The sequence below is a fragment of the Mauremys reevesii genome, linkage group 18, assembly GCF_016161935.1.
Source record: "Mauremys reevesii isolate NIE-2019 linkage group 18, ASM1616193v1, whole genome shotgun sequence".
NCBI classification, from domain to species: domain Eukaryota; kingdom Metazoa; phylum Chordata; order Testudines; family Geoemydidae; genus Mauremys; species Mauremys reevesii.
Genome location: NC_052640.1, coordinates 8,994,791 through 9,014,652, shown reverse-complemented (window position 1 = coordinate 9,014,652; position 19,862 = coordinate 8,994,791). Strand labels below are relative to the sequence as shown.

The 19,862-nt window shown below is 47.0% G+C and overlaps 1 protein-coding gene and 1 long non-coding RNA gene across 5 annotated transcripts in view; one reads left to right on the top strand and one right to left on the bottom strand.

Annotated features, from left to right (window-relative positions):
- The window catches only part of NCOR2 (nuclear receptor corepressor 2), a 593,256-nt gene that overhangs the window by 160,193 nt on the left and 413,201 nt on the right, over positions 1–19,862 (top strand). For all 4 annotated transcript variants that reach the window (XM_039505017.1, XM_039505016.1, XM_039505026.1 and 1 more), the window contains one exon: positions 9,167–9,222. The gene's annotated coding sequence lies outside the window, so the exon portion shown is untranslated. Of the gene's footprint in view, positions 1–9,166; positions 9,223–19,862 lie in introns of those variants that run through there.
- LOC120386125 lies at positions 462–18,393 on the bottom strand. The gene is made up of 3 exons (XR_005589543.1): positions 18,214–18,393; positions 16,027–16,190; positions 462–575 (listed from the first exon to the last, which is right to left on the bottom strand). It is a non-coding gene; the product is annotated as an uncharacterized LOC120386125 (long non-coding RNA).

Sequence of the window (19,862 nt, the reverse complement as noted above, 5' to 3'; positions counted from 1 at the left end):
TGGGGCAACGCGCAGAGCAGCCTGGTCGTGCCTCCGCATGGGAGCCGGAGAGGGGACATGCTGCTGCTTCCAGGAGCTGCTTGAGGTAAGCGCTGCCCAGAGCCTTCACCCTAGTCCCCCTCCTGGGCCTCAACCCCCTGCCTCAGCCCTGATCACTCTCCCGCCCTCCAAACCCCTCAGCCCGAGCCTGGAGCACCCTCTTGCACCTCCAATCTCTCATCTCCAGCCCCACCCCAGAGCCTGCACCCCCAGCCAGAGCCCTCACCCCCTCTCACACCCCAACCCCAATTTCATGAGCATTCATAGCCAGCCATACGATTTCCATACCCAGAGGTGGCCCTCGGGCCAAAAAGTTTGCCCACCCCTGATCTAGGGGAAGGGCACTGGCCTGGGATCTCGGAGGATTGGGTTCTCGTCCTCATTCTGCCACTGACCTGCGTGTGACTTTGAGCAAGTCACTTCCCCTCTCACCTGTTGTGTCTCAGGCCTATTTAGATTGTAAGCTCTTTTGGGCAGGGACGCTCCCTATGTGTTTAGCATGACTGGGCCCCAATCTCAGCGTGAGCTTCCAGGCACTGTGGAGACACAAACAACGATGAGGATAGACTCCTGGACTCATATGTCGCCCTTCCATTATCGGTGCCAAACGCAGTCACCCCCTCCGATGGTTGCAAATCACGTTCCGCGACCCCAAAAGCAGTGGTCAGGAGCCTTACATCCATGGTGACCCTTCCTAGGGCTCTAGGGTGTGGGTGAGAGAAGAGGCAGGGCTATCTGCCCTGTTGCCTTTTAGCCATTGAGTGGAAGAGATGTCAAGCACCATACATCCCAGCTTTCCGCAAGACAGAGGCTGCTTGGGCTGCTAAGTGAGAGCAGGGCTGTGTCACTGCATGCTCTGCTCCCCCTCCAATTACTGCCAACAGGCAGAGGCAGAGAGGCTGTAAAAGCATTCACCAGCGTTAAGCATGAATGCTAGCCTTTGCCACTGGGATAGCGTGCTCTGCCTTTCATCAGGGGGAAGTCAAGGATGACTGTGTGTTGTTAAACGCGTGCATATTGTAAATACAGATGTTGGTCTCTTCCTCTTCTGGAATAATTCAATACATCTGCTTGCGTCTGCCAAAATAACCTCCCAGAGTTACAATCTGAAAATTGTTTGATTTGAATTGTTTTAGACCCATTCAGAATAGGAGAGAGAACCTTTCCACACAAAGGTGAACTGTCCCTCTGTGCATGTTACCCATGGACCAGAACTTTGGATCTCATTCCCCTGAGACTTCATGGAAATTCGGCATGGAATCAAAATTCACAGCTCCAGGCCCGAACAACTAGATAACAGCGTTCCCAGCTCAGATCCCAACCCAAACTCCCTCAAACTATGGTGAAGTCTGGATCTGAACATTGTGGTTCTGACCTAGCTAAGCTATGTAAGAAGGATCTCAGCTGGAAAACTGGGTTTTATGAACAACCTCAGCCGTGGGGGAAGTTTTGGATCTGAATCTGCTTTTCCTCAGTTGAACCCATCTCTAGTGCATGTGTTTGTGTTTTCAAGTCTCTCTGCTTTGTACTTCAGATAAGAGAAGCTGCAGTATGTACCATATGGTACTGAAGTTACTATGGCACTGAGCGTTTCTCTTCTATTGAGAACTACGCAAACAACCTCTCCAAGTCCTTCAGTAAATATAGGAGGCCAGGATGCAGATCAGCCTTGCCCTAGGGAGGCTATATTTATTCACCAGTTTCCTTTCCTTCCCCCTTTCATTATCCAGGTTGTGCCCTTGCTTCCCCTCTCTTCCCCCCCCCCCCCGCCCCCAATATTGCCAGGAATTGCCTCTTTACTTCCCCCCTCCCTCATTTCCACACCTTTGGGCTTGTAACTCCCCTGATGCCTCTTGCATGTATCAAGTGAAATGTTCCCATCCCTCACCCTTGGAGTCTGCCTCACGCTTCCAGGAAGCAGATTCCCCAGGAACCCCTTGAAAGCCAAGCGCAATTTTTGTGTTTCTCTCTTTAGCCAGCTGTTTCTCTGCTTATAGAAATGAGGGGGCGGTGACACCTGCCTGCCTTTGCAAAGCACTTCTGGGGAAAACCACCGTGTGCGTACAAAATATTTGCCATCATTATTACTCAGAGAGAGGCCAATTAAGATGGATGGTTTATGTGGCTGAGAGCACTGGGAGGCCGCCTGCGTCCTTCCAAGCAAAGGGAGAGCAGGGTATTGCTTTGCATCCGTGCTGCTGTTGATAGAGTGGTGTTGACATTCTCCAGTGAGAGTCCCATCCAGTCATCCTCAACAAGGATGCTGGTGGTAACGACGGAGGCTGCCAGCTCCAGAGGGGATGTGAAAAGTGCCTGTAGTGGCCGCCACTGAGGTGAGCGGATACTGACCCCTGCCCTGTGACAGGGGGATGGACTTTGTGACTGAGGCCAGGGAATAAAGGTGAAGCTCCTGCTGGTTCTCCTGTGGGTTACAACATCCACTGTTGGTGACAGAAAAGGGAAAGGTGGAGTGCAAGACGATGGGCTTGTCCACATGGCGCGGCAATGCACACTAGAGGGGTGTGGATTCTAAAGCACCAATGTGTTGCACACTAACTGGCCCGTGTAGGCCCTGCTGGCGTGCACTGAAAGTTCCCTGCTTCACACTGACATCACACTTGCCAAGAATGGTTTTGAAGGAGTGAGCAGGACATTTTCTCATTTGAGTATTATAAAGCAGGATGATCCTCAATAAAAGGATCCCATAGTAGGCGATGGCTCTTCCCATTCTTTTTCCACTCCGACCTTTTTCCAAGGCTTCACCGTTTCTGTCCAATAGATAGAAGAAAGGAACTTGCTCTGCCAGAATAAGTCCCCTCTAGGAGCCCCTGCCCTGGCCTGCTCCAGCTAAAACAATAACCCCAGCCATGAAGGTCACTCATTTTTCAGGAGTTCATGGAGGGATTATTCACACCGTTATCTGCTTTGCAGTTACAGGGCAGGTTGTGATAACATGTCTAAAGTTCACCTTCTGTGACATCCCAGCGCACCCACCTAATGAAAAAAACAACTGCCTTGCTTCAAAGTAAACCCTTTCAAAGTATAAACCTCGGGCTCCTTTTGCAAAGTGTGGACCAAGGCTTAGTTCTTCAGATACTTACTTTCCCTGAAGGGTTTGGGGCACCTGATTCTTGCGGGGGGAGTGGGGCTAGAAAATCCTGTGGCATTTTTAATAAACTGCTAATTTAACCCAATTGTGATAATCACTGACTTGCTCAGATGAAACGGAAGATAAACCTTTGATATTTTTTTCCAGGATACTGCTGGTAAATTTTGAACTAGATATTCAATTACTTAATTTTTTAAAACAGGTTTTGATGAGAAAAGCATACTACCTCCTTTAGAAAGAGAGATTTATTAGGGATAGGCAATGACTGTACCTCGGAGCTCAATCATCCACTGTTTCTTTCAAGGGGTGATTCGATTACTTTAAGATGTGTTGCCTGAAAGAACAAATGGGGCTCTGTTACCCCTCAAGTTAATGAAGTTCTTTTAGTGGTTTTTGTGGGCTAATAATTTTCATTGACGCTGCCTTCAGTTTTATCATTTCATCCTTCCCAAGAAGACTCGCTCAAATAAGAGAGAGTAAAAAGTGCTATTCATTTTCTGGGCTTAGTGCCGTATAAAAGGGCAGAGTCTTTTCATGTGTAATTTTTACAGGAAAAGTTCTTTAAAACCCATCCCACTTGAAGGCATTTGCTGAAGCTGTGGCTGGTTGAATAATGGGGGGAAAAAAACAGAATTAGTGAATGTTTTCACTGCTTAAAAGGGCCACGTTGGTTTATTGTTCTCTAGTGGGGTTGTTGAGTTTGTTCTTCGTATTTTGGACCAGGTATTCAGGACAATATTAGTGACTCCTCCTGGCAATGTCACTGAGACTATGCACCCATCAAAGCAGACGGTAGCAGCTTTCAGTGAGTATGGGCACATGCCAGATTCACCTGCCCAAAGAGAGAGAGTTGCACACTGTGGTGCTTAACCAGACAGCCAGGTTAAATTTCCCATTATCTAAATCTGAACCCACCAGTTTATCCACTACTGTGCGTCACTTCAAAGACGACAGTAAAAATTTACAGTCCTCTTCACATCACTCTGAACAAATACATAATGCCCTTTCTTCCTAGGCAGTAATGATTAATAAATTGTTTTATCTCCTGGAACAATGAGATCAGGACCCAAAGGTTAAACCTGAATGAGGACATCTTTCTCACATACACAGCATCTGTCGCACCTTCAGCATGACTCACAGATGTTAAGTCATTAGCATCGTTTAGAGGCAGGTGTTAAAACTTTTCCTCCATCTGAGGAACAAAGTGCTGCATTAGGGAAATGAATGATGACTGGGAGCAACAAGTGTTGGGTATGATATTTTTCATTAACTATCTTCTCTTGTGAAGATGCCCAGTGAAGCCAGTAGAATTGTCAATGGATTTGGATCAGGGCTTAATTGAGAAGCTGGTCTTTATGGAAGCCAGTGGCTGTGTCCTTAAACATCTCCTGTTGCGCTACTGGGTTAGCAATGGTGGGCGTGCTATTATAGATCGACCATGGTTGGACTGTACCAACTTGGTTTATCCTGGCACTTCCGCCACTCCTATGACCCATAGAGCAGCTCTGGTGGGAGTCTGAGAAACAAGCTAGTGAGCTAGCCAATCTGTTATGAGGATTAAGGACAGACACATTAAAAATGTCTCGGAGCAATTCCATGAGTCATTCAAAGTGGCAACAGCCCCAGTTTATTTCAGAGTGAATTTGTCTAGTTTTGTTTGTAGATTGTTTGTGGTGTGACGTTTTTAATGTCTCTTGCTCCTAATCATGCTGTTTTTTAGCAACAGCACCTTACACAGCTGTCGCACCTTTCACCCAAGGAGTCCAAAGCATTTAACAGGCACCAAAGGAACCTCACAACACTCCTGCAAGGTAGGGCGAGTATTGTTATCGCTGTCTGTGAGAGGGAACTGCAGGGAGTGGACCAAGGTCACTTAGCTCATTGGTGGCAGATCTAGTAATGGAAACGAGGTTCCTGCTTTTTGCTCCACATTGACATCCGGTGGGCTCTTCACAGGCACAGAGCAGCTTGCAGAATTGGGGCCTCAGAATCCTGCCTTTCAGGTTTTTGTGCCAAGCAGCAGAACACACTTACTCCAGCAGCACCCAGCCTTGCACCATTTTAGTCAGCTGGACTTTTGTACCTGCCTTCAATGGGAACAGGACAAAGCCACAAGTATCAGTGCAGGTGATTGATGCTTAGATTCCGTAAACTTGCTCCTAGCAAGCAAAGATGGGTTGTACCTGGATCTCCAGCAGAAATAACACAACAGGCTGCAGCTGAGCCACCCAATCATCTCTGTCAGGTAATTTGCATGTTTAGAAGGTGTCACGTGATCTGATGAAGGGTACAGCCCTTAAGCGTTGGCGCTAGCAAGCAGCATTGCCACGCCTCACGATTTAAAGAAAGGTGCCTCCTTCAGTAAAGTTCTTTCAAGCCCTGCCCAACATTTCAAGGAAAAGGAGGTGATCAGAAGCAAACTGCAGTGCACGAGATTGTCCCCTTCACTGCTGCATCCATATGGTCGCTGAGGTTTTTGTTTGCTTTTTGTGCTTTATTCAAAAACAAAACTGTGCTCAGTTTTACATTAAAACCAATGCATCCTAACCTGGTTGGAAGTCGGTTGGGAGAGTGATGTTGTTATGGGAGTTACAAGCAAAAGACAATTGAACTGTCTTGTTCTGTGTTTGTACAGCACCTGGCACAGTAGGGTCCGGGACTGGGGCTCCTGGGCACTGGCACAATACAAATAATAAAATCTGTGAACATATATAGATCGTTAATATAGAGAGTGCCATCTACTGGCATATAAGAATATGTAACATTGTTCTTAAATTTGTAAGACAATAAAGTTGTTGTTGTGTACTCCAAATGGCTTCCAGATTACATAGGTCTTAGCAGATCTCACAAGAGACTGAAACTAGAACTGCCCAGCCCTCACTTGAAGCTAAAGGGGTGTTTAATCAGACCATTTAAAACCATTTCTGTTAAGACCCATTTAACTCAAACGCCCATCAAGCTGTAGGTAGCAAAGCTCTCTTTGCTAAAGACTTAACATCCCCTCCTCATTCATTTGGAAGTCTGAGAAAGCTGGTAGTTCAGCCTAATTTGACGTCAGAGTCAGTCTAGTCCTCTTGAGGATACCCCAGCAAAAGCAGAAAATCCCAGGCTTGCATGTATTAAGGTTAAAAAAACAGGTCAGACTTTTCTGTTTTGTTTTGTTTTGGAGAAAGCTTTATGGCCATTTTCATACCTCATCAAATAGCAGCAAAGGACACCAACACGCCATTTGTATTCTCCTTTTGTGGTTCACCTTTAAGATCCATCAGATGTGGTTGATTATAAATGCAAAAGTAGAGGAAACCATTTGAACACTCAGGCTCTGTCCATTCTATGTGGAATATTGTACTGAAACGCCAAGCTTGCGTGTGCTGTAACCTATTGGGATAAGGATGAGATCTTCTGCGCAACCTTTTAAATTGTTGTTAATCATTTGAAATTCACTGAGTACCTTTGGCTAGATTGTACATAGACTCTTGTGTGAGGTCCTGGGTTCTTTAGGAGGCTGGAAATGGAAAATCCAGCCGTGTGCCCTGGAGGCTGTAGCTGAACTTAAAGAAAACAAGTATTGAACAAGTGAATTCTCACCCCAGCCTGAAAAAGGCAGAAGGCCCGAGAGGGGGGAGACTGGTTTGCTCCATTACTGGGTAAATGTGGAGACTGGGGGAGGGCGGGACTCAAGAGCCTTCTTTTGAACTTTCTGTAGCATTTTATAATCCACTTCGCTATCGCTACCAACAGTGCCTGGCAAGGGGTAGCTCCAGATACATTCCTGCTCTTTAAAACCAAACCTCCTCTTCGAGATTCACTCTTATTGCCTGTGACTAAGCACTAAAAGGATGACCATTACTTCTCATTTGCACAGGGTTCAATCGGTGATAAAGTTAAAGGGAGGGAATGTAGCTGTTCCCAGAACAAAAAGTCATCTGTTTTCTTTCAGGGAATTTGACTCTTATTCCATCAATTAAATGGAGAACAGTAAAGCTCTTTTGTCTGCCAGGGGACGAGAGGAGAAAAGAGGCAGGGCTTTCTTGTGAGATAACTAGTTTCATATGATCACCTAAAAGCCTAAAATTGGTTTTAATGCTTTAAAAAGTATATATAAACTGTAATTTTTAATGGATCTTATATAATTGATTTATTATTTGTGGTGATTTTTTTTAAACCCTGATCTTGGAAACAAACGCCAGTTTTCTGGGTATACTGGAATCCGCAAACCAACTATATTTTTATTTTCTTTCTTTCATTCTTGTATTCAACTGTGCTACTTTCTCTGGAACTTGGGACTCAGTAGCTTGAGTTGATGAAGGCCATGTCTACACAAGCAAGTTTACAGAGACATAATTGTACCGACACAGCTGGACTGCTGTAAGATCTCCCGACGACATCATAAAACCATCATCTCAAAGAGTGTTGGTAGCTATGTTGGTGGGAGAAGCTCTCCCGCTGACGGAGCGCCGTGCTCACTACTGCTTATGCCAGTGAAACTTATGTCGCTCAGGGGAGTGTGTTTTTCACAAACCCCTGAGCGACATAAGTTTTGCCAACCTAACTGGTAGTGCAGACATGGCTTAAACAGCGGAACAAACAAATCTGGCAGTTTGGTGAAAAACATTCCTATTGTGTAGGATTTACTCATTAAAAAGCCATGTTGCCTAAAGGCTCATGTGCAAATTGTTCATGGAATACAAGGGATGGTTTGCGCTCCAAAGCAGAAGTTCCCCAAATTATGGTCCATGGGTCACTGGGGTCTGGAGAGTGATTGCTGAGCTATCCCTCCCCCCTGCATCTAGGTCTAAAGTTTGCAACCCAAACCCATCTCTGGGTCAGATGCTTATGTATGGCCCTTATCTGCTCTCTACCTAAATGTCTGATCTACTTGCAAAACTCAACTGGAAATCTCATGAGGGCAGTTCTGCCCTCAAGATTTCCAGAACTTCCAGTAAGACTAGATCTAGGGGAGAAATTGGGATTGGTCAGGCCAGTTCTCCAAAGTGTGGGTGTCTGAGCTGCACAGGAAACTTCCGTGAATGCTACTGGGAGTTACCCAAAAAAGCAATGGGAATAGAAACCCCATAAAGGATGAGAAGGCCTAGTCTGCCAGTTTAGGGTATGTCTACACTGCAGCTGGGTGTATGAATGGCAGCCCGTATCGATGTCCACGTGCCGGCTGTATTCTAGCTAACTTGCTCAAAAGAGAAGTGATGGTGCTGCGGTGCTAGGATCGGGGGAGGGTGCAAGCCATGCTGAAGCGCATGCTGCGGGATCCTCGCTTCTATTTCTAGCAAATTAGCTAGTGTGGGTGTGTCTCCACACACAGGCTGCCATTCAAACCCTCCGCTGCAATGTAGGTGTCCCCTTAGTGCCAACAGCCTGTAACATGGGGGATCATGCAGCAGAACACAGCAGGCTCACAGGAAGGACTTGGGAGCAAGGCAGGGGCAACGTGCTTTGCCTCCTAGGGGTCACCAGCCCAGAGCAATCCTAGAGGCATCCACATCCAGCCTTTCTTGGGAGAAGACCTGGGGTAGAGAGGGGGTGGAGTAAAGACTAAATGAAGGGATGTTTGGGAACAGGTTTTCTCCCTGGGTGAGGGAGGGGTGTGTTTGGGTAATGCATCAGTGCACGTTCTTCTCAAGAGCCTTTGTAGCAAGTAGTCGGCTTTATTACTTACGCAACTTAGAGACACACCAGAACACCCCCGAAATGAGTATTCAGCAAAGAGATCATTTCAAAGCTCCCTCTTCCCCCCAGTACTGTCTCTGCTGGCAGTCTAATGGCACCAAGAATCCAGCTTGTTTAGGCAGGTTGGGCCAAGTTCTGCCCTCAGTGGAAATCATTGCAGTTTGCGTGGTTATCATCAATGGCAAATTTTTGTTCCACTTTGTTTTCCATGCAATGTTTTTTTTAATATTCTTTTTATGGCACAGGCTAAGCCATGGTATAATTTAACCTGCTGCTGCGTACAATGGTAGGCCTTGTCCTCCTCCCCTAATGCATTTTTTTTTTGAATTGCAGAAGCCGCATGCTGAGGTGTGGTCGATATTTTTGAAGCAGCTGGCAGACTCCACAGGGTAATTATGCTCTCAGGTCTCAAATAGCCTGTAGTTCTGTGACATGCAGAAAATGCTGATGGGATGTCTAGTCTGCCTTATCCTGCTGAGCGTCATTTTCCTTTGACTTACTGATTCTTTGCAACTTGCTTCCTTGATAGGGGAAGGCAGTATGGTCTAGTGGATAGGGCACTGGTTGCAGAGTTGGGACACCTGGGTTCTGTTCCAGGCTCTGCCACTGGCCTGCTGCAGGGTCTTGGGCAAGTCACTTCACCTCTTCAGGCCTGTTTCCTCTCCCACTCTTTGTCTGCTGTGTCTATTTGGAATGCAAGCTCTGTGGGGCAAGGACTGCCTCTCGCTACATTTGTACAGCACCTAGCACCATGGGGCCCTGAGCCTAGGTGAGGGATTGAGGCACTACTGTGCCATAAATAGTAGTATTGATCTGCAGTTTTATTGCATCTTTCACAGGCTATTTTCCCTAAATGCTTCTAGAGATAAAGGGTTCCCCCGGTCCCTGCTGAATGCCTTTTGTGGCCATCTGAGAGGCAGCGCTAAAACAACTCCTTCCCTGGGAGCTATAAAGTGGGTTGGTTCTTTCTGCAAGGCCTTGACTCACAGCTAAAGTACATCCAGTCCCTGTTGTCATTCTGATAGCAGGAGAGCGCAGGGGACTGGGAACCGGGACTCTGCCGAGCTAATCCCAACTCTACAGTGCAGCCGTGGGCAAGTCGCTTGCCTTCTCTTGGCCTCGTTTGCCCGTCTGTCAAGCGGGGATGCTGTGCCCTCTCCCAGCCGGGGACAATGAAGTCAGAGGGAACTGGCGGCCGCTGTGATTCTGAGGCAGAGCAGCAGGCAAATGGCATTGTGTGCCAGGGAGCGGTGCCAGGCAGCTCCCGCCTGGGCTGGGCTGCTTCACTTGGCAGAAAGATCAAGGACTGAGGAGTGAGTGTGTGTGGGGAGGGAAGTGGTCAGGCTGGGAGGAACAGGTCGTCTGGGGAGGGAAGGCTGGGCAGGCGGACGGGGTCTCGCGGGTGAGGAAGGCACTGAAATGGTGAGAGCTGTTCTTAATGGGATTTTTGGTCTAAAATGATAACGATCCTGGGCAAGTGTCTGACGCAGTGAGATTCCAGCCATCTTGTGCGGCACGGCTTTTGTTGCTACTTTGTATTATTTAAGGATTTCTTCACCTTTGGTGCTTTGTGCATTGATCTCCCATGAATCAGGGAGACAGCAGATCTTCCTTCCCCAATGGATTTAATTGATCCCTGGTCCCCATTTCTCTCCCTGAGATTTTCCTCAGGTGCCCATTGCTTTTCCCACTGGACGTAGACAGGGCAAAAGCTGAGCCACATGATGTCACTTGAATGATTGCTGTCCTGCTCCCTTGAGCAGAGGATTATTGAATCAGAGAGATGGCACTGCACCAAGACACATCTCCATCTAGTTCACCTCTTTACTCCAGCCAAGTCTACACTACCACTTACTTTGGTATAACGTACGTCGCTGTGGGGTGTGAATAAGCCACCCCCCAAGCAATGTTAGATGCACTGACCTAAGCCCCACTGTGGCCAGCGTTACGTCAGTGGGAGCAGCTCACCCGCCGACGTAGCTTTCCCATCGGTATAATAAATCCACCTCTGCGAGAGCTGGTAGCTCTCTCCCGTTGGCGTAGTGCTGCTAGTGTAAACTAGCCCTCTCGCTTTGCACTATAGGCTGCTTTTGGCCTCAGAAGTCATGGATTTGTCCCTCTGCCATCTCCCTAAGTAGGTTATTAGCAGGATTACATCATATGGCAATAGACCTGCATGTCTATGTGTTAAGGATAATACGATGCAGTTCTGTAGCACCATTCACCCTGAAGATATTAAAGCAATGTGCAGATACAACAGCCAGGAGGTAGGTCAGGGGATATGCACAAACCACTGCTCCCACCACCACAGTGCAGCCAGCTCTGAGATGGAAGGCAGCAGCTGATTAACAGCGCAATAGCCTAGCCAGCCAGTTCTACACAGCAGCTTAGCACATGAGGTGTAAAAGAATCCCAGCTCTCGTTGAAATTGCAGGTGATTTAGAAAGGCAGGATGTGGTTTCCTGAGCTGGAATACAAGCAGAACACCAGGGCTAACACCCCTACCTGGATGACAAGTATCTTTAATGATTACAAGTGTTCAAGACTTTAAGGTTTTATGTTTCATCTGGACAGCAGTAGGTCTAACAGCTTCATGGCAGAATAGTGGTTCTGTTGTACTCTATACAGTTCTTACTATGGTGATGAGCATGATCTATCTGAGCATCCTCAGCCTTTCTCCATAATAGAACCCCTCTCATTTTGCAATATACGAAGGGCAGGGTGATCGCAGTTTACCTGGAGACCACAGTTACGCTCACAGCACACACACACACACACAAGTTAGACGAAGAGAGACAATATGCTTGCGGCATAACACAACTTTATTTCTTGGAATTCAGGACAACATTCAAGAACCCTGAAACAGAGAGAGACAAAACAGGCTGCTCCCTAACACAGAGTGGCTCAATTCATCCTACCAACAAGTCTCAGTCCATCGGACTAGGGTCTGAATGACTGTGAACTTGAGCTTGGATTTCAGAGAAGGAGAAGGACGCGCCTCTCTTTCTTCTTAATCAGATCTTCATGTGAACGGTTTACATTGGCAAAAATAACACACACCAGCCATCGTCAGTACAGGACTTGACAGGAGCTGATTGGTTTCATAGCACAGAACAGCAGCGCTGTTTCACTGTGGTCTGCTGGGGAGGCCGGTCCCAGTGCTGTGTCTGTGATGCTAGATAGGCAGCTCCCTGTCACAGATGGAGCTCTGTTGCTGTAGCTTCCCAGGAAGCTGAGCAGGGGTTACACCCTAGATTTTACACACACACTAAGATCAGGTAAATCATCCCCTAAAAGACGCGATGCCCGCTGGGGGGGGTGACGAGTGGTATCCAGGATTTCCGACGCAGGCTTCTTTTTTGCAATATGCTGTGAATGCCAAAAGTTGGGACCAAAATTCCCCTGGGGGTGTGAATCCTTTGGCGTGAAATGGGCCCGTTTTTTCTGGTGAACATCTCATTGCCTCCAAAACAATACAGACCAGATCCAAGTGGCCTGTTTTTCCGGGGTGTGGGACATCCACAATCCAGTGTAGTCAGTGACTGCTCAGCACCCCTGAAAACCACGGGTCTCGGATTTGAAATTATTGGCCTCATTTTTCATTCCCCAGCTATCATCTGCACCTTATTTATCTGGGTCTCCTTCCATCCTGTCCTCGCTCTGCCCTGATTGCCTGTAGCTTTTGCCCTTCCCTCCCCCAAACTTGTACCAGTCATTGGCCTAGAGGATCCTGAAAAGCTTATGCTGGTCCAGAACAGTTGTGGGACGGTTTGTCAGATCAGTCTAAGTTACCTCAGAAATCTAAGTCTGGGTGGTAATTGGAACCTTTGCCTGGGGTCTCCAGGGTGCAGGTGCCAAGAAACAAGGAGGGAATTATCCACCAGCTACTGGTCAGACCCAATCCCTGGCTGATGCAAATGGCCATTAATCTTCTTATGTTTCACTTTGACTTTAAAATCCCATGCAGCGCTAAGGTAAACATGAAAATGGCACACATCACCGCCGAGTAATTAACACACACACACACACACACACACACACACACACACACACACACACAGGCAGCAGTACTGATTTCTACATTAGCATGATAATGAATGTTCTCACTGGAAGCTTGTAATTATGTTTCCTCTTTTCTTTTTTTTTTCCTCCCTCGGAAAGTATAATTAATTATGAATAGAGCCGGATTTTGACGCTACCAGATTTCCCCCCTCTCTTGGTTCCATTTCTGCCTATTAAAAATGTATGAAGGAACTAGAGGTAAAGTCATTTTTCCAGACAGTTTCTCTCGCTTTTTTTTTTATTCCTATTAAATTTATAGGCGCAAGAGGGAAGCAGAAGGGCACATTGGAGATTTTTTTTTTTTTTTTTTTTTGCTCAGGCTGTCTCCTAACAGACAGTGCCTTACCGCCCTGGAATCCATATCCCTTTTCAAATGCTATTTCTAAAGCAGGGCACTTTACAGAGGTAGGATTTTGCTGACCCAACACGTGACTCTGGACATGTCAACATGGCAAAAAAATAAACCATGACAGCGAGTCTCAGAGCCAAAGTCTACAGGCTCCCTGAGCTCGCGCTATGGTGCTCAAAATCGCTGTGTAGGTGTTCCAGCTCGGGTTGGAGCTCAGGCTCTGAAACCCACCCCTCTTCCCAGGTGTTCAGAGCCCGAGCGGGAACGTCTGCATTGCTATTTTTAGCACCAGAGCACAAGCCCAAGTCTGTAGACCAGGGCTCTGAGACTCGCTGCTGTGGGTTTCTTTTGCCATGTAGACATACCCCCGTCCGGGCCTACAGAACTGATGCATTGACAGGATGTAACAGGCTTTCCCCTTTTTTTCAAAGTGTTTAAAGCAGGAGGCGTTGGCCCTGATTCTCTGATGATATTATTTCCAGTAGAACCTCAGAGCTATGAGCACCTCGGGAATGGAGGTTGTTCGTAACTCTGAAATGTTCGTAACTCCGAACAAAATGTTATGGTTGTTCTTTCGAAAATTTTCAGCTGAACGTTGGCTTAACACAGCTTTGAAACTTTACTGTGCAGAAGAAAAATGCTGCTTTTAACCACCTTCATTTAAACGAAACAAGCACAGAAACAGTTTCCTTCCCTGGTCAAATCTTTTTTTAAAACTTTCCCTGTATTTGTTTAGTAGTTTTTGGGGGGCGAGGGGAGGTTTGGTCTCTGCTGCTGCCTGATTGTGTACTTCTGGTTCCAAATGAGGTGTGTGGCTGACCGGTCATTTCGTAACTCTGGTGTTCGTAACTCTGAGGTTCTACTGTATTATTCTATCGATTGTATTTATTATAGTAGTCCATAGGGACCAAGTAAGAAGAGATCCCTGTTGTGCTAGGTACTGTACAAACACAGTAGTAGACAGTCCCTGCTACTACAGAGCTTACAATGAAAATAGACAGAAGAGACGAAGGGCAGAAGAAAGACTATAATACATCAGCAAAGCGAACAATGATATAGCAGGAAATGGCATATTATTGCCACGATTATTAGGGAAAGGGAGGGGACATTGAAGTAACTGGGGTGTGGGAAGGGCAGGACAGGAGAGGAAGGAGGACAGTATTGGGGGAGGTGAAGAGGGAGATTGAGGTGAGGGAACTGCGAAGGAGGGAAGGAAGAAAGGGTTAGAGCAAAGAGCCATTCTGCACAGGGGAGAGGATGTCCAGTCAAAACTGTAGAAAACACTTGATGATATCGTACGTGTCCGTTGGCCCATACGTAACTGCTTCTGCAGTGGCTTTCAGGGCAAGTCCAGAGTGGGCACGCCAAGGTGGCTTTAAACCATCTTTGGACTTTTTCGATCTTGGGGCTGATCTGACACTGTTCCAGCCCCCAGTGTAAATCAGAGCAGCCTGCAGGCTGTTCTAAGTTTTCCATGGCCATTCCTGTAATAAGGATATGGGGAGCCTGGCAACCGTACAGGCAGACTCAGCAGAAAGGCCAAGATTTGTGTCCAACATGGAAACTGAATCACACTCTCACCCCTAAAGCAGAAGTATTCCAGGATGAAATCACTTTTATTCCAGTATTGGAGCATCCATGCAGGACCTTACACTGGTATAACTACAGCAGAATCATTATAATTAATAAGAATTGGTACATTTCTCTGTGTAGACAAGCACTGAAGTTACAGCCGTGCCAGTGAGATCAGAATCAGATGTCCTGTATGCGTTTTGTGTGTGTTCTCATTAACCCAAACCCCTCCATGGGGCTTGTTATTTCAAATACTGATTAAAATCCAAGTTTTAAAAATTCAGAGGCCCCTCCTTGTGTGAAGAGAAACTGGTATCTTTTTGGCAAGTAATTTAGATACTTGGCTGTCCACAGGGGTGCATGGCACAATTTTGGGTATTGTTTTCAATTATTTCCATTTAATTTAATTTTTGTTTATTCGTTGCACGTACAAGTTGGACATCTCAGCTGTGAAAGTAGGTGGTAAATTTTGTTCTCATTAAAGCTTCAAGCCTGGTTACTTCCCAAGGTGTACAGATACTGTGGATTTGATGAGTCACTGTGTAGATGAGCTTAAAGTTTTAGTGTAGTGATTAAAAGGATTGTTCTTATGTACGGTGTCCCTTTTAAAGGTCTAATGCGTTCAAAAGGCTACTGGGTGACCATTCCTTCCAGGTACAATGTTCCTAGGTATGATGCTAGAGTTTGTCTACATATAGTTTTTGTACCCCATGGACCATACTGGTTTAGAAACCAGTATAGTTAAAGTAGTACAATCCCCTAGTGGGGACTCATTATATTAGCAGAAGGACGTGTGCATACACAAGTTATACTTTTGTAACTACACCTCTACCCTGATATAACGCTGTCCTTGGGAGACACCAGAGTGCGCAACCCCGCCCCCCCAGAGCGCTGCTTTACTGCGTTATATCCAAATTCGTGTTATATTGGGTGGCGTTATAGCGAGGTAGGGGTGCATATTTACTGTTCTCCCCACACCTCCGTGTGGGTGCAATTATACCAGTATAAAAGTGCTTATACTGTATTCCTGTAAGGGCAAGGGAATAAGCTCTACCTGTATAAGGCACCTTGATGCTGACAGAACTATATTCACACTAGGGGTTGTTCCAGTTTAACTGCATTGGTATGAAATCACTCGTTCAGCCCAAGGAGTTACACCCGTACATAAACTTTGCATTGACTAGGCATGAGGGTTCTGGCTAGAACTCACCTGCTGTGCTGCTGAAAATCCTTAGCCTTCCATTAGCAGCACTGGGGAGTCAATGGGCGATGATTGCTGGGGTCGTGGTACCATCCATGACAGGGTGACAGTCTTCTTAAGCTGACTCTGGTACCCAGCCTCTTTCACCATTCAATGGCCTGAATCTTGAGTAGCTTCCAGAACAACAGAAAAACAAACCAATATTAGCAACTCACCTCAGTACTCAAGGGTAGCCCATGGCAAAATGTCAAGCGGGATTTTGTAGTTGTTCAACCAGATTCTCTTCTGCACTGAGATCCAACCTGGGGGTGCCAGCAGGTTGCTGGGTGTGATTCACTGATTCTCCACCTGCCCCAGCCCTGACGCCAGGCAGCTATAACTCATCACGACTGGTTGTGCCTTTGGGGACCGTGGGACAGATTTGAATTGGAGGGCAGAGCTATGCACGGGTCCACCTCCTCAACGTGACCTTGACACACTCCTCCTGCCCACTTTATGTCATCTCCGGGTTCTCTACCCACAGCTTGATTCTGATCTTGCCATGCCATGCAGAGGGTGTCAAGTGGACAGAACTAGGGCAGAGAATCTGACCAGGGAAGAGTCCTGGATCTCTAGGGTGCAGTAACATGGCTATAAAATGTTCATTTGGGAAAAAAAAGAGGGGGGGGTGTTGTTAATTTTCAACACACACAAAAATTATGTTTCAAAATAGGGAAAAATATTTCATGAACATTCTTGAAAACATTGAAATTGGTCTGGATGCTAACTCTCAGATCTTTCACAGAAGTAGTTTCTGGGTCCTTCAGCAACCAGCTCCAGAAAAAAAGGAATCTACTCTTATGATTTATCAATTTGTATTACTGTGCCATGCATTGTTCTTGGTGCTCTACAAACACAGAACAAAAAGACAATCCCTGCCCCAAAGAGGTTGTATAAGGTATAACCACTTGGAGGGGTCTAGCTGGGTTTGGCTGTCCCTAATTTCCAGTACAAGTTTTCCATTTTTTATTGCCTCACCCATTGGGGGCACAAGGCAGAGAAATTCTGCTCAGTTAGACAAGCGCAGTTTCAGTGACGGCTATCTGAGAATTTATCTCTAGGATGGGGGGAGTCTAAAAAACCCAGTTCTCACAATTCTGCTGAAGCTCAGATGCCACGGTCGCACATCTGTAAATAAAACCGGCTTTGTGTCAACCCCTCCTCGGCTGGCTGCTGTTTATACCCTCAGCGTTGTTTTATTGCAGGTGTAAATTTTTTCTTTTTCAAATTGTGTTTATTATAACAAACGTCTCATGCAAACACAATTGCGGGTTAGTTGGAGAGAGCTGCCGTTTGCAGGCAGCTTGGCACCGAGGCAGATTTATTCTCGCTCCTTTCATTCATTTGAAGCTAAAGTAATAGCTCTAACTACATCTGACTTGGAATAAACGTGTTGTTGAGAATAACAAACCTGCATTCTGCCTGCCTCTCCCCTCTTTGTCAGCTCCATCCAGGGCGCTCTCAATTTCTTTTTTTTAAATCAGAGCCATGTCAGTTGAAAGTTTATATGCTCTATTTATAGCATTCCAGTGTCTCCGAGCTTTTATAGTCTAGCATAAGTAGCTCTTTACTCTGGGCTCCCAGGGAGCCTAGCAATAGTCTGAGCAGTGTATGCACCTCCATAATAGCCCTTTTATGCTTCCCCATGGAGGGAAAGCATGCCCTGCTTTTGGCAGGCTAGTCTGATTTGGATCAAGCCGTTTCTGAGGCTGGCACCGGTCCCTGCGAGTGGGAGGAGGCTGCCCTTGAGAGCCTAATTCCCCAGCTCCTTTCACCCCCCAGGTTCTCACCTCCCCACCCTGCACAACGAATGAAGGACTTGGCTGTTGCTTTGGGTCTCAGGTCACAGCCAGGTCACAGCACCCTGTCGTAGCCAGGTGAGCAGTCAGTCAGTCGGAGACTTTGGCTACGCTGCACAAGGTAGTGTTTTTACAGCCGGATACGGACTGTGCATTAGCCACCCCGCTGTGAAATCCTAGCAGAGACACGGCACCTGTGGCTTTTACCAGGATGTTGATAGGTGAGGTCAGCGCTATACCCCACGCCTGTGCTTGACCTCGCCTTGTCTACCTCACCGTAAAACGACAGTGCCTTTTCTCCACTCGGATTGGACGGCAGCACATTAGTTACCCCTAGCGCCCATGGGTAAAAACACACCTGTTTTGGCTATGGAGACAGAGCCGGAGGATGAATTCCTGGCTGCATGAATGCTATGGTCTGTGGTAGTCTTCTTCGCTTGTTGCACCCAGGCATGCTGTTGCCATTGACTGTTTGCCATCACCTATTTTCTTGCCGCTCCAGCAGTGATGGGCACTGCAGGGCTGTGTGCGTACAGAAATAATCGTTTAGGGCCAGGTTCTGCAGCCCATACTCAAGTTGATGCCAATCAGACCACAAAGAGGGTGTTACTCACCCTGCAGTATCGTACCTGTAGTTAGGGACAGTCAGCTAACAACACGGTACTGTCATTTTCAACATGGTTAATATCCCCTCCACTAATTAACCACTGAACTCATGCCTGCCCATCTGTAGGACGCCACACGGAGGCCAGGATGGATCAGAGACGACAGCTGAACAGCCCAAGTGAGCACATGCTGCTGCTGCTTTTGACAAGGACTCACCATGCCCTCCCTGTGCATGGGTGCTGCAGGTGGTTTTGGACATGCTAACCAGCTGGGGTTTGACCACCTATCTGCTAGGACCCTGGCATGAGGGCAGCCCACCTCCCTAGCTCTCCCTTGAATGCTACGCTGGAATCCAGCCCTTTGGCAAACTCCCTTAAGCAATGTGCCACTCACACACCATTCACACTGGTTGGCTAATGTTACTGGGTGTCTTGTGAACCTATTCATATGCTTATCACCACCACCCTCATGAGATCCCATGACTGTCTTCCCCAGCTTGGCTCCTACAAGCCCTTTCCTCCATCAGCAGTCATCATTCATGCAGTCACTCCTTGGTGTAATAAAGGTGCGACTCCCAGGAATGCTGGGAAGAGACTGGTCTTCATTTCCTGGCCTGTGTCACATGGCTATTGTTCCATAAGGCTTTGTTTTAGTCCAAGTTTCTGAGTGAAATACACCAGGACATTTCAGTTCTCCGGGCCCAGGCTCCATGGTCCTCCCCTGGTATCTGAGCCTCAGGGAGGTTACCGTGATTTTGCCCGAAACATCTTGGTGCAACTCCTGTTACTTGGTGACCTGCTGCTCATTTCTTCAAAGATTTCCTGGAATGAGGAAACTTGTTAGTTGGCCTTAGAAAATGCAACAGGCATTGGCTGGGTGGGTGAGATCCGGCCAAGAATGACAGAGCATTTGGGGCATCGGAGAAGAATACTGAGGTTCCCCTGATTTTAATGAAACTAGGTGCTGAGTGCCCTTAGAGCTCAGCACTTTATAGCATGGAGGACCCGCTCTGGTGCGGCAAAAGCAGGCTGGAACACGGGAGGTTAACAGTCTAGACATAGAAATGGAAAGGCAAACTCATGGATGGATTGGCTGAGATCTTTAAATGTATTTAAAATCTTGCTCATAATTATTGGCGATTTTGTACAAGGTATCCCCGAAGATCAGCTAACAGAGGAGACTTCTGTCCGCTAGCAGGGTGTCGGCACCAGAGAGAGGAATTGCTTAGACTAGCACAAGGGAGTATAATTCAGAGTAATGAGATGACAGTGGAGACTGGGTAGCAGGGAAAGTTTCCTAGTGTGAGCTCTTTGACGCAGGGACCATGTCTTTGTTCTGTGTTCGTAGAGCGCCTAGCGCAAAGGGCTTCTGCTCCATGCCTGGGGCCCAAGGCGCTATGGA